At 41.6% G+C, this 13,319-nt stretch overlaps 1 protein-coding gene across 9 annotated transcripts in view; it reads left to right on the forward strand.

The window, feature by feature from the left end:
- The first annotated feature begins 1,357 nt into the window (after nucleotides 1-1,357).
- FLRT2 (fibronectin leucine rich transmembrane protein 2) overlaps nucleotides 1,358-13,319 on the forward strand; it is a 123,991-nt gene continuing 112,029 nt past the window's right edge. For 3 of the 9 annotated variants that reach the window (XM_069092367.1, XM_069092369.1, XM_069092366.1), the window contains exon 1: nucleotides 1,527-1,816. The gene's annotated coding sequence lies outside the window, so the exon portion shown is untranslated. Of the gene's footprint in view, nucleotides 1,817-1,836; nucleotides 2,599-5,132; nucleotides 5,498-13,319 lie in introns of those variants that run through there. The other 6 variants (XM_069092370.1, XM_069092374.1, XM_069092376.1 and 3 more) reach the window with 3 other exon arrangements.

Here is a 13,319-nt window from a genome sequence, read left to right on the forward strand (position 1 = left end):
CTGTGTTTTGCTGCCACCTTGGCAAACTAAACGGATTTGCAACGGAATTCTGCATCCAGCGTGCTCGGCGCTCTGAATGCTCCAGTGGGCACTGCTTGGCGATTTGCAGATTTATAAAGCTTTCTCTTGGCTTGGGTCTCTGGGAGAGAATTTAGGATAACATATGAATGAGCTCCGGGGAAATCACCGGATCTCTTCTTTTGTCGCCCTGTTTCCGCAAGATCTGCTGAGTTCAAGTGTGACTTGTTTGCAAAGGCTCCTTTAATTTTTTTTTTTTTTTTCTGGAAGCTCTTCTCTTTTATTTGTGAGGTAGAAAACTCCGTTTGAGATGCTTGCATTTTGACCTGAGCATTACGTAGAAGATAATCCTCTTGTGTGTATTTAGGTGTGACCGTGTCATTAGCGGGACATTAGGGGGCATTTCTTTTTCCTAAGTATTCCTCTTCCCTTCTAGCTGATGATTTGCCTTAAAAATATTGCTAACTTCTCCGGAGTCAAGAGAGTACTTAGTGTACATTTGCTTTCAAAACGCAAAAAGCGTGGGATGCCGAGGCAAGAATCTCTTTGTGCTCTGTATTTAAACTGTTTCAAAAGGCGCTGAGGGGAAATGTCACGGATCGAAACCCGGGAGTGGAGCTAACCTTCCAATGCTGTGACTCGCTTATTTTTTCAATCGTCTATATTGCCACTTTCATTTACTTCATATTAGCAGTCTCTCCTTCCTCTCCTGAAACTTCTGACCGTTTCTCCAGCTCCCAATTTTATTTTCATTCTCTCTGTCTCTCAAAAAAAAAAAAAGAATCCTGGCGTTCTCATAAGATCACTTCCTTTTGAAGGAACGTTGGCACAGGGTGGGGGAGGACTGCTTGTATTTTTGATTCCACATAAACTTTGGCGTGATCGATACAATTATCGAGTGGGGGCACACAAAAACATAGTTCTAAGAAGCGGCAAAGAAGGACTTTTAGTCGAGATGAGCTTTCGGAGACTCTTCTGCTTAAACAAAACGGGACAAAGGACCCCGAGGGAGATACCGAAGATAGGGAAAGGGAAATGCCAAGGCTTCTCTAGCAACTTTTGATAAATACAGCTACAGAAGGTTTAAAGGATCCGGAAAGCTGCCTTTTGTTTAGAATATTCAGCCTAGAACAGAAACTAACTTTTGAAGTTATGCCATGGAGAGTGCATTTAAGGTATTAAGTACCAAGGCAAACATTGCAAAATGCACGTGGGCAAAGCATACTTCCACGCCAGTCACCCGGTGCGGTTTCCTCATGTGTTCATGCTTCCCCCTCCATTTCCCTCCCCCGGAGCACAAAGGGTTAAACTAGTTCCCTCCCTAGTTGGATGGAAGGCCAGGGGGGCGGGAGGAGAAGCAAACTGTCTTAGGCTAGGTACCTTGTAGCTGCAAGTTCGAAATCTGTCATCCTCGCTTTAGAGTTTGGCATCTCCCATTGTCACCAGTGAGTAATGATCATAGGGAGATAAGATCGCTCAGCCGGGTTGGGCGGAATCTCTGAGAAAAGACATTTAACCACTTCAATCGTTCACTTCCCCGAGCCCTCACTTCTGTATCAGGGTTCAAGAAAGGAGCCACAAGACCGCGGCAGCTCGCTGGCTTCCGAGCCTCCAAGCCTGATAAGACATCTGGGACGAGGGTGGCGATTGTCAACAATGGGAAAGGGAGACCTTGGTGGCGATCCTTAAGACAATACCATGCAGCAGGAGCCCAGCTACTACTGTACCAGCTTTTTCTCTTTTCACCTTCCTGACCCGGTGGGATTTGGATGAACCAGCTCCGAGATTTCACCAGCAGGTAAAAAAAAACAAAAAACAAAAAAACTCCAAGGCTCAGGTGAAGTTGATGAGGGTCAGCCAGCTCTTCTGAGGCACATGCTACTGCCAGATTTTCGGGGGAATTGTTTTCTGAACTGGCTGGCGAGGGAGGCAAACTGCAGGTTTTAACTTTCTGCGTAGGGAGAGAAGTGAGAAGGCTGCAAGCTTGCATTACATTACAACCTTACCTACATCTAGTGCAAGTTCGAACCGGCAAATCCACCACCTTAAAGTAGTTTAGCAAATGACATTTAACCTTCTTCGCCCTATATTCTTAAACTGGAGTGTCGGAACCCGCGGCTTGACAGAGAAACAGCACCCAGTTTCCAGTATTACTCGCTATTACCTTACAGACCTCAGTGTTTCCCCCATTTCCCACAGCAATTATTGTTATTATTATTGATATTCTTGTCGGTTGGCTCTAAAACCTCCAGTCCCCAACCCCTCCCCCCCTTTTTTTCTTGCAATCTGTTTTAGATTATTAGCCCTTTAAGAGGATCCGGCCTTGCCGGTTCTTTCTACTTTGACTTTAGCGATTTCCTAAAAACCTAACGTGATTATCTGGAGAAGTACCACCTCCCACTGGCAGTCTGGACTCTCTGCTAGGAAAAGGCCTTAGTCTAGTCTAGGGCCTCAGTTTGTAGTGGCTGGGGGAGTTGTGCTGAGACCTGCTGAATTCCTTGCTGCAGTGTTCTGGAGAAAAACAAACAAACAAACAAAAAGACAAAACAGCGCCTGGGTCTGTGTATGGAGAAAAAAAAGGTGAATGGTGGGGGAATGGGAGGAACTGTGCATCTGTCACTGCCAGCTACTTGCTTCCTTCCTTGAGTACACATCTAGGCAAACTTCTTTGCTCAAGGAAGCAGGGTTGAAAAATCCCTTCTGTGATTCTGTGATCGACAGTGTGTGTGTTTGTGTGTGTGTGCATGCAAGCGCGCGTGTGTGTGCTGGGGGGGATAATTCATCATCTGGAAGGAAGATCAAGGTCGTGGGGTTAGTAGTGGGTAGGAAATTCTAAGGGGAAGGAGTTGGGCGGGGAGAAGGGGTGATTGGACTGGGCAGGACAGTAACTGCCCCCTTGGGTGCCAAAGAAACTACTCCAGGCAGGAGCACTTTGAGCTGCCGGGTTTTCAGCAGGGTTTAGCAGTTAGGGTGGCGGCAGCTGCAGCTGCTGCTGCTGCTAATCAAGCTGTTAGATTTTGCTGCTGGTGCTGCTGGAACCTCCCAGCAAGATGGCACTCTATGTCTGTCCTTCCTGGATCAGAACTTCTCCCCCTCCTTTCGTATTTCTGTACGTTTATTCACCATTCAACACGTTTGTGAACACAGTGGGATATTTTCATTTCTTTTTTCCTTTCCGACCTTGCAGAAGTCAAGCCAAAGATCTTATGGCGTGCTCCATGCACACACGTGCAGCCATGTATGCGTGTATATAATTGGATTTTGTCCTTGGAGTCAGATCGGACTTTAATCTAAACTGTATTAGTATTTCTTAGGCTCTCAAAAATATGAATTATGTAGAGACCATCCGAAAGCGGGGGGGGGGTGGGGGGGGGGGGGGAGGACGGGGGCGGGGAGCGGGAGGGAGAGGAACGATAGGTAAAAGTACTGTCCAGTGACTCAGGTTTTGATCTGCGGTTGAGACAAGCCTATTCCTCATCAAGAAGGTGAGGGTTATTCTTGACTACTCATTGTGCCCTAGAAGCTGATCAAATCTCTCCGTTTCCTTCTCTGAGTTTCCAACTCCAATGTGCCGACTTCTAACGCAGACCAGCCAGCGTTTGCTTCTTTAGGAACTCTGGTTTGTAGAACGAGAGCGCTCTCCCTCTTCTGTTCAGAATCAGCCTGTCTCTTGACTTGTTAAAACATGACAGGAACTTACTGTAGGCAGAGAAACCTGCAATGAAACCAGAGTCGAAAATCAAGAAAATTGTGTCTCCCCCCCCCCCTTAAACCCTGTGTTTCTTGCTTCCCCAAGACGTCACTTTTAGGTCTACAAAATAATAAAAAGGGAGAGTTGGCCATATACAACTCCTGATTCCTTCAGCAGTTTGGAATCTGATCCTTAAGTCTGTGTTGCTGAATCTGCGTGCCCACCAGTTTATCATCAAATTAAGTGGTCCTTTTCCAAGGAAGAAGAATGAGGAGGAGGAGGGAAAGGGAAGGGGGAAAGAACAGTACAGTTGAAAGGGAGGAGTCTTACAAAATAATCGTAAATATTAGGTCATTATTCCGATTAGAGTTCATTGAAGAAGTAAGGTGTTGGGAGAATAGAGAAATGGTCATTGTGGGATGAAAAGGGGTGGGGAATCGCATCGCCAAAGTTGCCTCTATTTGAAATAACGCCATCTTTGTAGAAAGGTTTGATTTTTCTCTCTAATGTCACGTTTTGGACATTTCTCAAGAGTTTCTAAGTAATAAGTCCTTCTCATTGGTAACATCGAAGTGGCCAGAATGAGAAAAGTGACCTTCAGGGATCTGACAGCTGCTTTTATTACTGGGGGATGGGAGGGTTTGGGGAAGAGGAGAGAAAGAAAAAAAAATGCCATCTACTTCTGTAGAGCTGGGTCATTATCAGCTGGGTTAGCAAGCACAACCCTCCCTTTTACCTTCCTTCAGGGAAGGATAGAGTTAAAAAACCTTAGTCTGACTTTGCCTCTTGGAAAGCTTTGGGTTGCAGCCCTGCCTTCCAAGCATTCTTTAAACTAGAAATGTGGGAGGGCCTCCAGGAGGGAGAGGGAGGGAGAGAGAAAGAGGGAGAAGGAGAGAAAAAGAGGGAGAGAGGAGGGAGAGCTAGCGAGCAAGCCAGAGAGGAGCGAGATGGCTATCAGCTGAATTCATTACTGTAAACATCTCCCAGGGGTGTCAGGCTGGGGGGCGGGGGGCGAGGCACGACTTACATTAGCGGGGAATAGTCAGATCTGAGGCATCGTTACTGCTAGGATCAGCCTCGCAATCCCCGTCTGAAGAAGGCGCAAGACTTGGAGCGAGACACGCGCGCGCGCGCACACACACACATACACACACACGCTCCCGCTCCCACATACGTGTGTAGGGTATCTGGAGACTTGTCCGAGTCCTGGGTCTTGGTGCTTCCTCCCGTGAGCCTTTCATCGCTTCTAAAGGAGACCCCTTCGAGAGAGCATCCTGTGGCTGCATTTTCCCCGCTTGCTTTTCCCTAGTTTTTTTTTGGGGGGGGGGGCAGGGAAAGGGGCGTCATTTTTTATTTGCGAAGAGCACCAGTAGGGGAGCGGGGGCGCTGGGCAGAAGGAAGGGGTGGTGGTGGTGACAAGAAAGCAGGAGAGAAGAGAAAGTGGGATGCCAGAGCCCTGGGCTGCGCGTTGGAGGAGGAGGTGGAGGAGGAAGGGGGAGGACGATGCCGCTGCTTCATAGGGGAGGAAGGCGAGAGCGAGGGGAAGGGAGCGCTCCGGGGAGCTGGCAGAGGCGAGCCGCGGGGTGCGGAGAAGCGCGCCGGTCACAGCGGCTCCGGCTTGGGCTCCAGCTCCGGCAGCCCCTGGCCCAGCCGCTGGATACCCACCCAGAACACCCGCAGCCTCCACCGCGATCCAGAGGCAGGAGCAAAAGTTTGGATCCCGGGGAGGGAAAAGCGCAAAGAGGGATTATGGCCAGGGCTGGAGAAGGACTGCAAGAATCTTCGCAGGTAAAGTGACCACCCACCCCACTCTTCCTAAACCCCCGAACCCCTTCTCCATCCGTTGCCTCGGAAAGGCAGCTGCTGCTGGTGACTGGAGAGTCAGGAGGGAGACAAAGTTAATGATCTAGTATCTACTCCTAGCACCAAAAGATCATTCGTCACCTCATAGGCAGTATTGGAGCTTTTCTCCATCTGCGAGAATGTGGCGAGGTGGATCTCGTAGCTTGGGAACGTTATGTCCAGCTGTTGCCCTGTGCACCTATTTGGCAATTTAAATGTGGATTTCGAGGGCTTTGGTATCTTTCAATTGAGGCAGATGGTGCATAGATTTGAACATCCCCAATTACAGCAAATAATGATAGCATCTGTCTTTTAGCAACCCTTAAAAATGACTGAACTTAACACCCTCACAACCCGATTTTGTTGGTGCCTTGGAGGTAAACATATAAAAATTACAAAACCTTCTAAGTTGAAATGGTAGGTTATCTCCCTACTCTCTCCATCTCCCATCACCTTCAGCCCTCATAAAATGGGAACTTTAGAAGTCGAGTTTTCATTGAGGGGAGAACTGGCTTGTATTAGTCATTGGTGACGCGAATTTGCGATGAAATAAAGGGTGGGGGGAGACTGTGCAGAGAATCAGATTCTCCATCAGTAGCTACATTTACTGGGGAGTCTCAGGGAGTGAGAGTGCGCCTGTGTGCGTTGAGGTTGGGGGCAGTGGAGAGAATGCTGTCACGTCTCTCCAATCTCTTCCTTACTTAGGGAAACTGGGGAAAATAACTAGTGAGCGTTCTAGGAGAGGAACATGGGAAACCCTCAAAAAGATGTTTAGAGCAAACACATTTATTATTGCTATTATTGTTTATTATTGTTATTAGTAGTTCACCTGGAAACTCAAGAAGGTGTCATCTCTTGTAAATGGAAATCAGTCACCTAGAGCCTTAATTAATTTTAGTGGAGGAAATCTGTTTTAAAGCTTGCAGTAAGCTAATAAAGTGCAAGACACAAATCTGTGTAAACGCCTTTATAGTGTGTAAGGCGCTGATTAGATGTGCTGCATTTGCCTTGCAAAATCCCCCTTTTTCAGAAGCAGAGATTGCTTCCAACTCAACTGGGAGATTACTTAAATGAAATGGATTGTTCTGAAGGAGTGGGGGGCCATTATCCTGCCCCTGTCCCTCCACCCCCACATATTCAGAGGCTTATTGTTAAATTTATTACATCTAATTTATCATGGCAAAAAGCTAATGAAGGCTAGTTTAGATATAGAGCCTAATATTGTCTATGGAATTAACCTAATGACCTTATTTTATTAAATCTTAAATGAAAAGAAAGGCAAACTTTGGATCCACTCAGTGTTTTCTGAGACGAATAAATTGAATGCTGGCATTTTCCCAAGATATTAGGCTGTTGAAGTATGGATATCATTTTTAAGACCAATATTGCTATAATTGGGATATGTTTTTTTTTAATTATTGATAAGCAAAATGTGCCAGATGCTTAGAGAATCTAGAAGTCAAAATATTGGAACAATCAAATTTAGGTGATATGCATTCAAGTTAAAATTGCTAATTTTCTCATAATCCTTTTGCTTCTGAAAACCTATCCTTTTTTTGTTTTGTTTTATTCTAAAGTCTCAAATAGGTCCATATCCTGTAAAGATTTCCAAATAATTTCGAATGACAGTGTGGCCTTATGCTGTCAGGTTGGGCAAATTCACCTCAATGGCTCTAGGAGTTCTGAAGATGAAATTTCAAACACCATTCTAAATCTCAGCTAGCAGGTACAAGCAATTCTTAAGTAGGAGCATGCTGGTTACTCCATAGCAGAACCCATTACAAGTCTAGTGTCAATGGAATGCTAGTAAAATATCTGTACCCTGAAACACTTGAGCAGTTTCATTACAGTTTTCAGTATTTCAGGTGATGTTTCTAATACCATAAAGCAGATTTCTAAATGACAACATGCTGAGTTGCCCACTACATCCACAAGAAGTCCAGATTTTTCCTGTATGTTGTATTTCAGATGATGCTAGCTTATCTCAGTTTGATTTTGACTGTCTGGATCTAATTTCAGCCCTGTTGCCTGTTACATTTATATTCTGGCCCAATGGATAGTATGATTTAGGATTTAGACATATCTCCCTAAAGCAACTTTATACTTTCCCAGTTGGAAACTACATTATATAGGGTATGGTTTCAAGAGAAGTTCAAGAATATTTAAGCCTGGGAGGCCTTAAATAGAATATAACCAATGTGAAAATCTGTTCAAGTTTGACTTTTTAATCTTTCTTTTTACAAAAGAACTTCTCTAATGGGTAGTTATCTGAAATTTAAATGCTGCAAATCCGTTAGACTTCTCTTGTGGTTAGTTTTCAATTTAGAAGGTTAGAGAAGGCCAAACAACATATTCTTTTCATTCAGGTGGTATTCTTTTGGGTAAAATCATCTATTAGTATCCCTTCTTTAATCTCAATTCAAATTCATTTTTCACTAGATTACTTTTATAACTTTGTGGCTTCTTTCACAGTGATTCAAAATCAGTCCATTAGTGACCTCTATCTGTGAGAAGTGAACAGTCATTGTTTTATTCCCCCCCCCCTTTTTCCAAAGTCCAGAATTACACAGAAAGCAGACTATACAATGCTTTGTCTCTATACATGCTTAGATTTTATAAATCACAGTTTTCCAGACATTTCATTCTGGGCAATAGTATTTAACAAGGGCATTAAAAATACTACATGATAATACAAGAACTTCTAAATAGTTATTCCATGTAGCATTCATAATAGGTTCAATATAAATAAAACATTAGTGCTGTCCAATTCTAATAATGTCTGAGTACAGCTGATTTAAAGCACACAATCCTGCCAAATATAAGTGAAACTTTTATTCGCTCTAAGTACTTACATAAAGACCAAACAACTTTGGAGAACAGATACTTGCTATGTCTATATGTACTTGTGTATCTATGCATATGAATGAATGGATATTTTTACAGTATTTGTACTTATATAAGTTCTATTGTACCTGTGTGTGATAGGTTTCAAGGAAAAGTTAGAGTGTGACTGGGATGTCTTTAAAATAGAAAGTTATCTTTTAGGAAACTTTTAAAACATTTTTCTTAATAAGGTTTTGTCTTCTACTTGTATTCAAATGAAATTTCAAGTTTTGCTAATGATTCTGAATGGAAATGGAAGACAAAGTTTACTTCATTTGTTAAGTAGGTGGATACCATTATCTGACATTTTCCAGATGGTTTATGAGTATTTGGAAATATGGAATTTTGGGAGGGTTCTCTTTTCCCATGGGAAGGCTGTACTCAGAAGAACCTTTGTAGAACAATTTAAAAAGAAAAAGAAAATGCCCATCATTATGTCCTAGCCTCCTCTTTCACCCCTCCCAAATTATATTTGCTTTGTGAAAAATACCTTTTTATTCTAAAAAATAAATGTTAGGTTATTATTTTTAAGAGTGGCACAGATGGAACTATTAGCTTCTTTCTTCTCTCTTCAGCAACGGGTGACCTTGTCCCTCCAATTAACTGTCTTTTCATGGGGGAAAAAAAGCACCCCCCCCCCAGAACCATTAGTAGACAGAGTGCCTTTTCAAGGTTTCAAATAAGGTTCATTTTTTTTTTAAAAAAACAGCTATGACACAAATATTGTAATAAAAATATCCTCTGTTAAGCCGAATACAGAGACTTGCTTCAGTTGCATGAAACAGTAAAAACACTGTATTAGAAAAATAATCTTTGGTATTTTCAGTAGATGGCCAAAATCTGTTAGAACCTTCATGACTCCTTTTCCTTGATGATTTTCACATCTACTGGTCTTTGGTTTTCTTTGATTCCTTCTGCTCTGATTCTTTGAAGTGAATCAAAACCAAACAGTGGCTACTTTCTTAAGGAAATTCATCATGTTATGTTCAGGATCTCAGAAGAGTTAATGATGCAGAAAAAGTCCTGTAAGACATCTTTCTAAAAGGAGCCTTTTGGTTACAGGCCTGCCACTGACTAGCCTCTCCTGCACCTTTTGCAGTGAATTGGAAACACATTATTTATTTATTTTTCAAATACTGCCTCTAGCTTAATTTAATGGGGGGTGTGAGTACAGTGGGGTGTTTATGCAGAAGTATGCAGAGCCATATGTCCTTTGTCTCATTCAAAAAAAAAAAAAACAATGTCATTGTTATAGAGGCTATATGCAGGAAGGTCAAGAAAATGTCCTTATATGATTTGAGAAGTCAAAAGGCCAAATTCATAATTCTCAAACAATGGCCTGCTATTCCACTGATATACTATGAAAGTAATTATTTTTGACAGTTATGGGTTAAAAGCCTCAGTTATTAAAAAAAAAATCTACTGATAGCCATTAGGTATTCTTGTGACTTGAGTTACTAGTCCATGCCCCAACAATTGTCCTACCCACCTCTATTTTCTTTTTCTAGATTATGTGGGTAAATGTAAAATGACATGGACAGAGAGAGTTTATATCCCATCAGTTCACAGACCATTTAGTGTATTTCAATTCTGTTTATAAGTACTTTCAAGATACAGAGAAAAGAAACTCCCATTTGAACTAGAGAGCTTTGGCTTTTAAATTTTGAAATAAATTTAACAGACCAGAGGGTGAAGATTAGGCCTCAGGACACTGAAAATCTTCACCTTTAGCAATCATTAAAACAAGATGTGCAGATCCTCCTGAAAATAGTTCAGAAATATATTGTCCATTAAAGTCAGCAAAGGTCACATGGCTGAATGGAAAGCATTAGGACATTGTGCCTTCTGATATAGGTTCATTACCAAGTGTCATTTTCAGGCCCACTTGGCTATTCATGTCACTTTCTTTCACAAGTAATGTCCCAGCTCACTGGAGTAAACAGATGGTTCCTCAACCCATTGCTCTGTGATTTGATCCATGCATTCATTATGTGTCTTTGACTATGAATAATAGAGCCAAATGATTTAGAAATGGAAAATTGAAATATTTGCCTCATTTTGGGATAAAAGCAGGTTGAGAAACTTAGAGGAGTGGAGAAAAATCTAATGATCCTTTGAGATTCCTGTGATCCTCTGAGAAATGAATCAATCAACTAGCATTTATTAAGTGCTTTTCACGTGCCAGGAACAGTGCTAGGCAATGGAAGATAAAGGATTTTAAAATGTAATGCCTTTCAATTAGTATTTATCAAGCAGCTGCAGTTTACAGGGGATGGGGAGGGTTAAGAGATTGGACAGTGTCTGGGGGATGGCAGGCTGGGAAAGGAGGTGGGCTCATCTTGTATTGAGAGAGAGCAGTAACAGATGAAAACCCCTGATACTTCACTGATATCTATGAAATACAAAAATATCCAGAAGAAGGCATTTTTGTGTTGGGCAGATCCTGTATAGAAGACTGAATGGAAAGGCATAGATAAGAATTACATAGAAGGAATGGGATCTGCCCTACAAGAGAGGGAGTTCTCATGTGAGCTCATCAACCAAAGGGAATCCTGACACATAGGAGACCTTCCACTGAATTAGCACTTTGCCCATTCCCAGTGGGGTTCATATAGGGTTCTTCTTGCACCAACCCTATGGATTAGGTATAGGGCAAATGCTCATTCTCTCCAATTTCCTGATAAGGAAACTGAGGCATGGGGGAGCTTAAATGATAGCCTAAAAAGTTCACAGTGACAAGGCGATGCAGAATACTAGAGTCAGGAGGGATTTTAGAGGTCAGTTTTGTTTTCTGACTTCTAGTTGTACAGTGACCTTTCCACTGTGTGGTATTTCTACATATGGAAATATAGAGAAGCTAAATGTAAATAAGCTTGATGTTTTAACTCCCCAATTTAAATTTTAGAGATTTTATACTTTATGATACACCATAATTATTATCCCTATTTGATTAGAGGCTACTTGAGAGGACAACTGTACCTTTTTTAAAATAAAAATATATTTCATTGATATATTTTATTTTTATATCTCCTATATTTCCTAGTGCCTTCCTTCCTCTTCCCTCTCCCAGAGAGCCGTTCTTTATAACAAAGGGAAAAAAAAAAGTTAAGTTCCACTAATTCATCAGAAAGTTTGAGGTATGTGTATATATAGTATTCCACACCCATATTGCCCCACCTCTATAAAGAAGATGGGGAGGTGCCTTCTCATTTGTCATCTTTAGGACCAAAGAGCAGCTGTATCTTCCTCATTTGAGGATCTTCCACATAGCACAATGTTTTGTATATTGGGGATGCTTGAGAAATGTTTCTTGAATTGCATTGTTATCTGAAAGCATGAGATTTTCAAAAAAGGTAACCATGTTGTAACATATTTAGTTAGAAAACTCTTATCAAATCCTTCTGTCTTCCAAATTACTTTGGATAAATGGGTTCTACCTTTCTAAATGATTTCTAAACAAATTTATATTTTAGACATTCAGTAATGGTGGGGGCAGGGAGGGGAGAGGAGCAATTTCTATAAAAATTAACACACATGGAGCAAAATTTCAGAGTAGAAAAGGATTTAGCCAATAACCTTATTTTATATATGAGAAAACATAGACCCAGAAAAATGAAATAGCTTTCCCAAGGTAACTATACAAATAAGCAAAAGAATGTGAATAGAGCCATGGTCTTCTAGTTGTATCTGTTCACCAGATCCTTCTTACTTCACTGTGTCTGTGCCTATATGATTTTCTCACACTGATGTATCCATCTTCCACCTTCCACTCCTGGAACCTCCATTTTGAGGAAGTATCCAGGGCAGCAATGCTCACTCTTTCACTCTTCTAGCTGTCTTCTGACTCTCAAGATTTCTCCATGATGGGAACCTCCCCTAACCCATCCCCATCCTTGCCTTTTTAGTTCTGTTGCATGGGTTGTCTTTGACCATTAGAAATATAAGCTCCTTGAGGGTAAGGACTTTGTTTTTGCTTGTATTTATATTCCCAGTGCTTAGCACAGAGCCTGACATTATTAAGTACTTAATAAATTCTCACCAACTCACTTGGCATAACATTTAAGTAATATAATTTTAAAAAATTTGCCATAAAGCACATTTTTATGATTAGATTTATCCATTTGCTGTGCACTTGTTTTATAGCACAGGGTGTATGTGTGTGTGTGTGTGTGTGTGTGTGTGTGTGTGTGTGTGTGTGTAAGGGGCTGGGAAAGGGTTTGCAATTAGCTTCTTTCACAGAAAGTAATTAGTTTCACAGTTTGACTAAAGAAAGTTAGCACTACAGTGAACAAGTGTGACTGAGGTCAGTCCAGTATTTTTAGAGAGGGAGCCTGGCACTTGTCATGTGGGAAGACAGTGCTTTTCCTTCCTGTGAGAGTTTGGATCATTTTCAGGAATTGAGACTGATTTATTATGAATGGATTCATAAAGCATTGCTGCCTGCATGGGGCCCTCTTTGGATGAAATGCTCCAAGCTCCCCGAAAATGTGGGCTGATGTTTTTTGCCTTCCTATTGACATATTTTATCTTTCTGAGGTAGGTTGTAAAAAACATAGTATATTGTGGACTCTTCCATTTTAAAAGTGATTTTTGGAAAATAAGATAGGGAGAGCTCAAAGATCACTTTTTACAAAATTTAGAAATCTTAAGAGATATATTTATTTTTACAGGGAAAAAGCCTAAATTTTTACTGCTCTAGCTACATATTCCAGTGCTTGACTCTGATTTTGTACTGACCAATCACAGAGGCTCTATCCAGCAGCTGTATTCACTGTTTTCACATTCATTGTATTCTACAGTATACTGTATACTTACCTGCATTTTATGCACTCCTGGAAAAAAAAAATCACATAACCAATGTATTTGTTATAGTTTGCCCATGAAC

Source organism: Petaurus breviceps, unplaced genomic scaffold (assembly GCF_028583685.1).
Source record: "Petaurus breviceps papuanus isolate PSGF00001 unplaced genomic scaffold, PetGlider_PUasm1.0 189, whole genome shotgun sequence".
NCBI classification, from domain to species: Eukaryota; Metazoa; Chordata; class Mammalia; order Diprotodontia; family Petauridae; genus Petaurus; species Petaurus breviceps.